Consider the following 10,129-nt stretch of genomic DNA (forward strand, 5'->3'; position numbering starts at 1 on the left):
CTTGCTCGCGCCACCACTGTTTCGCCGAGTTTCGGCTCTAAACACCAACGCCACCCGTCCTCCAGTCCAGCACATCGAGAGCTATCCACTCTGTGATAATATTGTAAAAGAAAATTTATGAATTATCTAATATTCTTCGTAGATAATAAATTACATAGATAAAATGACATATAAAAAAATATATATAAATATGATGACATAAAAATAAAATAAATCATGAATCAAATTATTCAAGTCTAGTTAAATTTTATGATATTTAAATTTATTTGATAAAATAATCTAAAATGAATAAGTTATTAAAATAATTATTTAAGATTGACTTGATTTTTTTTATATGTTTGAGCTTGGTTTGAGATCAAGAAGTCAAGAAGCACAATTTATAGTTTCAACTTTTAATTCTTCTTTAAGTTCTCAAATAATTTACATAAATGTATATTTAAGATCATCTTAATATTTGTAGGCTTAAGTTAGAATTTATCTTTATATGTTATTAAGATAAATTCTCAAATCTATTATTTTATCAACAGGTACACATATCATTCATGGTATAATATTAACAAAATTAAATATTATAAATCATGTGAATATCAACGTATATATGAATGGTCTAAATATGATAAATTAACTAAGAAATGAATCACTTGAGCTAATATCCTACAACAAATATGTTTTTCCGTAACTCATAATTATACTATCCACAGCGTGCATCATATATTGTCTAACTACAAGTTGTTGAAAGTCATAGGGCATTGACAGCGCGCCACACGCTACAGTTAAAAGTATTCGCAGTGTACATTGTGTGTTGTAGTTATGAGCATTCGCAAGGGTCTGAGCAATCGATAGTGCACAACGTGCATTGCGGTTAAGAACAATTGACAACATCTGCAGCGCGCGATGCGCACTGCAGTTAAGAACAATCAACAATATTCACAGCGCATATTACGCGTTGCAGTTACGATCATTCAAATACCACATACAGATACCATACACAAATTATAATTCTACATACATATACCACATACAATTATAATATAACATACACACAATTATAAAATAAAACTCAAAAAATTATAATACCACATATAACCATAAACACCACACTTAATAAAAAAAAAAAACTTAATAATATAATTTATTTCTTATAAAAGAGTATATAATGTTGGATCAACATAAGTGAAAGGGGGGGCGTGAATCACATGGTTTTGAAAAACTTTTTGTTTTTTGAAATAAGTACATAGCGGAAGGAAAACACAAAACCAAAAGCAAGTAAAAGACATGATTCGATTTTTACTTGGTTTAGAGTCTTCGGCGACTCCTACTCCAAGACCCAGATCTCGCGGACCTATCGATGGGTAATCCACTAAAAACCTCTTCCAGAAGCACTAGAAGAGTGGATTGAGTACACAAGAATCGGAAGAGTGAACAACCTACACTTTCCATTTGTAGAAATTAAATAAATTTCTATTACCAAATAATTTTGTAGATGGTCGGCTTGAGCTTGGTGTTTGGACGACTTCTCGATGACATTCGGGCGTAGTAGAGTCATAGCAGAGCAGTAGCAGAAAGCCGGAGTAGTCGAAAAGCTGGTCGGATGCTTAGAAGCTCGTATGAAAGTTGTGTTTTGAATGCTCCTCGAGACACCCTTATAAAGAGTGTGGAAGGCATCTTCCATAACCTTGAAGGTGCCTCCAATGTGTAAAATCTGATCCTGAACTCATTGCTCTTTATTTGCGATGAAATCTGAATTTTATCCTTTATAAGACGTCTTCCATAGCACCGAAGGCGCCTTCCATGAACAGTACGAAGTACCTTCCAATGCTTGAAGGTGCTTCAGGTAATGTTCACCCGAGGCCTCTTTACTCCTTTCGCCCTGCAAGTTAGGTTAGTCCAACACAACAATATCTAACCTGCAAAACAAAGTTAACACAATAATAATATAATTAATTTATGACTTAGACCAGAATCTAGTCAGAATCTAGTCAGAATCTCAATTTAGGTTTCCAAAATAGACCTAAATTAGACTGACACCTACTGTCCCCTCAACCTCGACACGTTTTCACTTAGTCACTCTTCTCTAGTGACTTACCTTTCCTTACTGTGTGTCAAGTTACCTCCTTGACGTTAATTTGATCCACCAAGTCTTCCTGCCAAAATCGCGCATTCGGACTTTGCCACTAGGGAATCGCACGTCCCGATCTCCTGCCAGAATCACACATCCGAACTCGCCACTTGAGAATCGAACATCCTAACTGGACTTTCTGTCTGGTATCACTACAAAGAAAAAAGTTGAAAGACAACGCTTTTTATGTGTTGTATATATGGCTGAAAAGACGTTGTTAAAAGTACTGTTGTTAAAAGTTCGTTCAAAGACAACACTTAAAAAGCGTTGTCATTTTTTTTACAAAGACAATGTTTTAAAAATATTATTATTTTTTCCAAAGACAACACTTTTAGAATATTTATAAAACGTTGTCTTTTTTAAAATATAATTTTTTTTAGCAAAAGATAAATATATTTAAACTATTATCTATTATATTTACACCATAAATTTTTTAATTTAACCCTTATAAATAATACCAATTAAAATATTATAAAAATAATCAATCTTCTTCCTATTGAACTAGAAATATATCATACAATTCAAATAAAAAATATGTACATAATCCATAAATTTTGGATCCATATTAAATCTATATAAAAATAAAAATCTTTCATTGAATTTTTCGGATAATATTATATCTTTTCACAGAATGACCACATGTTCTTTTCATCTTTACTTTGAATCTAGATTTAGTCATAACGTCTACCGTGTGTTTTCAAAATTACCATCACCATTCACCATCAAAACAAACAATATTCCACAAATGATGACCTGGAAAAGGAAATTGACGAAAACAATGATTATAAGGTGCATTTGATTCCAAAAAAAAAACAAGTTTGCACAGAGCTCTTGCCTGCCACCAACAATAATTGTACGTAGTAGTAACAAGCCAACAAATGCTTCAAATTTCCATGCTCTTGCAAAACATAAGCCTGCAGAATGGAATAGATTATTGAGATCCAGTAAGATTCAATAACAGAACAGTCAATTGTTCATTAAAAAAATCCTTATTTTGAAAAAGAAATGAGAAGATGCCAATTAGAATTTGTACACATGTATCAAACAATCTAGATGAAAAGAAACCCAAGTTCAATGGAAATGATAATGAGAACGCAACATAGAAATGATTTTCGATTGGTACCCTAAGATAGTTTTGATATAATGAAGTAAGTTAGATTAAATTCTATTAAATTTAATCTTATGTCTAAGTGTATAAGAATTTAGGAGCACAGGACGTTAAGCAAAAGATGCAGCTAGCGAGAATGATGGCACGGAGAGAGTCGACGAGCTCGGTACGTCTGAGGGACGAGGTGCTACGGAAGAGTACGGGGCGTACGAGAAGGAGGCGTGCGGCGTTTCCTAGGAACGAGAAGCCTGAGCAGAAACTTGCTCGAAAAGGTTGGAAGTTGAGTTCGGGTGAGCTATATTCCGGATGACCGAAATCACCCAAACGGACGGAGCTAGAGTAGAAGACCTGGGCTGAGGTAAGAGGAACCGAAGCAGGAGACTCGGATCAAAAATCAGCAAAGGGCTGATTTTTAGCCGTGGGGCACCCGGACCAGTCCGAGGCGCCCGAAACAGGTCGGGGCGCCCGGACCAGTCCTGGGTGCTCGAAACAGGTTGGGGCGCCCAGACCAGTCCGGGGCACCCGAAACAGGTCGAGCGCTCGGACCAGTCCGAGACGCCCAGAACCATTCCGAGTGCCCAAAACCTGAATTTTATCCAGACTGACGTGGCATTTGATCATTGCGTCGGGGACAAATTTCTATGTCATTCCAGGCACCTGGAACGTTTCCAGGCACCCCGAGCAAGGCTATATAAGCAGTCCTACTCCTAAAAGCTAAACACAACAAAAAATCGTGAGACAACACTTGTACGCTTTTAGTTTTCTATTTAGCTTTCTGATTCTATGTGTTCATTGTTGTAAGAGGCTTCTCCGCCGAGAGGAGATTTTTAGTGCGATTTTTCATCTGTCTTAGATTAACAACCTCTCCAGTTGTAACCAAGTAAATCTACTGAGCCTCTGTCTTTTAGTCTTTTGTATTTCTTATATACAAGTGTTTGATTTATAAAGTTATAAGTTCGAGAAAGGTCTTTTTGTTTTATTTGTATGCAGGGGATATTCAACCCCCCCCCCCCCCCCTCATCCTCTTTAGCCGGTCGCCAAGGGTCCTAACAAGTAGTATCAGAGTCAGGGCACTTCAAGAGAATTAACTGTCGAACGAAGCACACGAGATGATCGGGCCGAGCATCTATTCATCGAAGTTCGAGGAAAAATTCGTGAGCTGAAAAAAAGAGAATGAAGGTAGTTTTCAAAATAGATTTCGATTTATTGTTAATAATGAAATTTTGCATTGTGAAAGACTAATATATCGAGAGCAAGATGTTGAGTCTGAGAAGTTGACTCTGAATTCTAAGTGGGGACTTGAACGGGTTTGCCGCGCACTTCACTCTGTAACCTTTCTTTTCATTAATAATTTAAATTTCTTATAATTCAAAAAAAATATAATTATAAAATACTATATTAATTTTTATGTGTATTATAAATTAAAATTTCAATTTTGGTCTCCAAAATGTTAGAGGTTGATGAGACAGGAGTAGTGTGTAATCCATACGACACATTAATGTACTGGGCAGCTACCGAGTCAATTCAAGTAAACTCAAGTCAAACGATGAGTCTAAACACCACAAATTAAATTGAACAAAAGTCCTTGGTCTAATGAATAATTCTCCACTACGAAGAAGTGGAACTTGAGTTGGGCCTGCATTACGTCTGTACATTTGGTCCTCAATTAATATTTTTTATTCCAACCACTCCAATCCGTATTCGACTTTATCCATTTTAATCCTTACTATTAAAGTTTTTAAATTGGAAAGGGACCGTTTCTAAATATTTCACAAGGTTTCCTAAAACTGTAGAAATTTATAGCAACTATCTCACATCTGATACACATTTATAGCAACTTATAGAAAACTGTGTTATAGTCATTATAATACATTTTTGAAGAAATTTTTATTAAATTTGACTAACTTTGATTAAGTTGATAGAATAATAATTTTGATCAAATTAATTAAACAATATTAAAATAATTTATTATTTAAAATAATTAATATAATTTGATTTATTATATTAATTTTTTCTTTTTCAATTCTATTAAAATTATTTTAATTAATTATAATTGGTACAACAGTGTTAAATTGATTTGATTTTAACTAAGTTTAAAATTTAAAATTAAATTAATTAAAAATATTTTAATCTAATAGTGCTCAATTTGATATTATTTTAATTATATTAAAATAATTTTATTATAATTGTTATAACTTGCTTATGATAATAGCGAGGTGGTATTTTAAAAGTTTAGACGTGAAATATAATAGAGAGAACATGAAATGAAATGGAAGATTCCCTACACAAGTATCCATTACATGGTAAATATGCCATAACAACTCAAAGCAAGGTCACTTTTTTTTTAATGCAAGTATTGAGATTTTATAAACCCAATTAATACAGTCTAGTGGCCTTGGTTCAAGTAAATCTTGATCATATTTTTTTCATTTCACAAGAGAAAAATATCTTATCTAAGATTTGAATTATGAATACTTAATTAATATAATGATATAGCACTATGTGTTTGTGTGTTTTTTTTAATTTTAAAACTTAGATAAGTGAAATGGGTAATACTTAATCACCTTGCTCACACGGTTCATTAAAATGTCGTAATAATGGGATCAGTTGGCATTTCATATGGATCTCATACATCAAAAATGATAAGACTTAACGAAATAATTTTGATTTTTTAATAAAAAAAGTTCATTCTTAGTGTCTGTGAATATTTATAATACATGACATTTTAAAAATATTCTTTACAAGAACTACTCTTTACTTTATTTTATTTTATCATATATTATTACTGATATTTGCCACTGCAGCTGGAGCAAAAGGTACATCGTTCACTCTAAACGATCCAGTAACACCGGCCCAATTCGCCACGGCATCCGCCATTATATAGAAAGCGGAGTTAGAAATTTTGCATGTTGCACAGAACGGAGACTTGGCGAAAGACTAGTATAAAGCAAGATGGTTGGACATGAGTGAAGTTGAATTCAACTTCTGTTGGAGACAAGTAATGTGGAGTTAAAAATTTTGCATGGTGCATAGAGCGGAGAGTTGGGGAATTCAGACTAGTATAGAGCAAGATGATGCTGAACGTGAGTGAAGTTGAGTTCAACTTCTGTTGGCGACGAGTTGAATGTGCGTGCCGTGCATTTCAGACTAAAGAGCATCCCCATCCGTTTCTTTATCTAAAATATATAATTTAGGATAAAAAAATTATTTTATTAAATTTGGATATTCAATTTTCAATATATCATATATTAACTTTCTTATTTCTTCTCTTCCTCTATAATGTTTAGGGAATGGAATCTATTCCCTAAATTTAGAGAAGTATTGTTCATAAATGCATAATTTAATAAATGGACAGGATAGCTGATGTAAAGATTTTTTAGCTATCTTATCTAAAATTTAAGGTAAAATATTTAAATAGGATATCTGATGTGGATGCTCTAGTCTATCTTTTTTTTAAAAAAAAAAGAAAAACTGTTTTTTCAATTCGTTAATGAATTTATGTCCGATTTAAAATCTCAGAAACATTCTGATTAAAGTGAGCATTCTATTAATTTGATTCATAAATTAATTAAAAATTAATTTAATATTAGTTAATCGAATCAAATCAAAATTCTATCAAATTAAAAATGGATTATTTCAATTAATACTGAATTAATCAAATTTATTTAAATAATAAAAAATATATACAAAATTAATACCGAATGCTCACTCCTACATGTTGTGACATCTTTAACAATTTATTTATGACTCCTAGGATCATGGTGCAATGATAAGATATCTAAGTTATCACTTACGTATTCATGGTTTAATCTCCCGTTATGATATATTTGTAGGATTTTTTTTTTTCAAATGGGGCGTGCAACTAAGGATGTTGAGTCGTCCATCGTGCATTTCTTGATTTACTTTAGTATCCGATAGAAAATTTTTATGGAAACAGATTCATCATCTAGGACTAGTTGAGTTTATTATTATTATTTTACCAATTTATTGAAATATAGATTAATTTTTGATAGACATATATCTATATCTAGCAAGAAAAAAAAAACTCCTGATCCTGTAATTTATGTATTACAAAGAGGATATTAAAAGTTTGATTTCATCTATTCTTGATTTCTTGTTGTTTTCAATTTTGGTATGAAACAAGAGTAGGGTGTCATCCGTAATGGGAGACCAAGTTAATTCAAGTCAAACACTAAGCCTGTCTCACCCAAGGTGTAATTCCTGCACATCGAGAGCTATCCTGTCACGTTCTGGAGGAGTCTCTCTGTTAGAAGAAAATCCGACAGCATCTCTCTTATATCGGTGACAATCTGAAGCATGAATACATCACAAACAAAATATATGATCAACCCACACGGCTAGAATATACATAACTACGCAGTTATATATATTAAACAACTCACACGACTGTACTAAAAAAATACAATCATGCAATTATATATATTAAACATCCCACACGGCTGTGCTAAAGACATAGCGAAAAAACAAACGAGAAGCCCATACAACCAAAATAACACAATGCGTGTCGACACGGCTTAACCACAAAACAACACCAAAATAATAAAATAGTCACATGGCTAAACACCAATACAAAGCTAAATCAATAAGGAATAATATAAAAGAAAGAAATCAAGAGAGAGGCAAACCATCTTCTGATGTGACGTGGAATCGGCAGACAGCATACTCCGAGCGACACGATATATCTATGTGATAACCTGAAAACAACAGGAAAAATAAGTAGTGAGTTCAACAACTCAGCAGGTATCAAGCGGACATGCGTAGTAAAATATAACTACTAGTAATAATCATGCGGCATAGTTTCCCGAACAATAATAGGAAATGTGAACTAAAAAGGCTGAAGAAATTGTACTCACCAGGACCTCCTATCCGGATATAAGGGTCATCAGACCAGACACAAAATGTCTCCTGTATGCATATCAATCATATGCAACCACCAAGAATGCAACATACAAAATGCTTAACCACAAACAATAAGTGCAATCCATGCATATAATGCAAATATGACATGGTCACCCCTATGCCAGTCAGCCATCTCACACGCGATGGTAAAGCCAAGTGGGTAGGGCTATGACAACTGTGCACTCTGCAATCACTACTCCTGAGTGACCGAGTGGACAGGATATTATCGGAGTACACCTATCCTCCTACCCCAAATATAGTAGGGGAACTTAAGCTCTCATCTCCCTGTATCATGGCCAAGGGGAGGGATCCCTACCATGCTATATGCTGCAGTTATCGCTACCCATGAGTGGACCAGCGGACCCCTGACAGAGTAAACTGCAACACACACTCTGCCTGAAATACCACTAGCCCATGAGTGGTTGTGTATGTGCAGGTCATGTAACTGACGATATTCTCAACAACAATGGAGTCGACAATCGCTCAGCATGCAATCATACAAGATGGTGCATGACACTACAGCATGTAAATCCTGACACCTCCATAATATATACCAAAAAGGTAAAGAAATCCAACAAAGTTCTAAGTATCATGAAAACTAGGTACACATGTTAGGTATGTCTAGTAACTAGTCCTGTACACAATAAGACAATGTATGTTACTACTTATATATATGATCATAAGTACGCATGGCAAGAACAAAAGAATATAAGTCTAAATGCATAACAGATAATAACAAACAAAGGCATGCTATAGGTGTTAAGTAGTGGTATACCAATGGTAGCTAAACACAACCATTATTACTAGCTGTAAATTGCTACGCATATCATAATGACAATATCAAAAGAGATAAGTCAAAGGTACCCTCCTTTATACGTAGATCGTGTCAAACCAATCTCATGTCAAGACGCTCGCTTCGAATCAAAGTCCTGTGATCACATAATGTATTTAGGTAATTACACATGAAGTAAATAACTAAATGACTTTCTCCGCCTAATCAGAGTAACCCTAATCGAACATGATTATGGATAAATCCTCTAATTAACCTTAACCATACTATAACCTAGTTAGATTAGATTTATACATAAATCATCAATCAACTCTAATCTAATCCATCCACATAATTAAATTAACCTTAACTATAACTCATCATAATACTCACAAAGATACGTTGTGCTCACTAGTGGCTCACAGCTAAATACAATGCACAATCAAAGAAGATGATCGGAGCTCTAGATCACTGGTGAGCACTCTTTGCAAGAACTACTCTTCCCAAGATCACTATATTTTATTTTATCATATATTATTACTGATATTTGCCACTGCAGCGGGAGCAAAAGGTATATCTTTCACTCTAAGCGACCCAGTAACACCGGCCCAATTCACCACGGCATCCGCCATTGTATAGAAAGCGGAGTTAGAAATTTTGCATGTTGCACAGAACGGAGACTTGGCGAAAGACTAGTATAAAGCAAGATGAATGGGCATGAGTGAAGTTGAATTCAACTTCTGTGGGCGACAAGTAATGCGGAGTTAGAAATTTTGCATGGTGCATAGCGCGGAGACTTGGGGAAAGACTAGTATAGAGCAAGATGCTGAACGTGAGTGAAGTTGAATTCAACTTCTGTTGGCGACGAGTTGAATGTGCGTGCCGTGCAATTCAGACTAAGTCTATCTTTTTCAGAAAAACATAAAAAAAAAAAAACAAAACTTTTTTTCAATTCGTTAATGAATTTATGTCCAATTTAAGAAATATAATTTTTAATCCGTATTTTTTATCTTTATTTATCCTAGATAATAATATTATTATCAGTCTTTGTTTATCTTAAATAGTAATACTATCTCTCAGTTTACAATGATAACTTAGTGTATCTATTATATTATCATTAACTAAAATATGTCTATGGCTAACCAATTATCTAACTTTAGAAATCATGGAAGTTATACCAATAAAAAAAAAAGATATTATCCAAACATATCTC

The sequence above is a fragment of the Zingiber officinale genome, chromosome 1B (genome assembly GCF_018446385.1).
Source record: "Zingiber officinale cultivar Zhangliang chromosome 1B, Zo_v1.1, whole genome shotgun sequence".
Classification (NCBI taxonomy): Eukaryota; Viridiplantae; Streptophyta; class Magnoliopsida; order Zingiberales; family Zingiberaceae; genus Zingiber; species Zingiber officinale.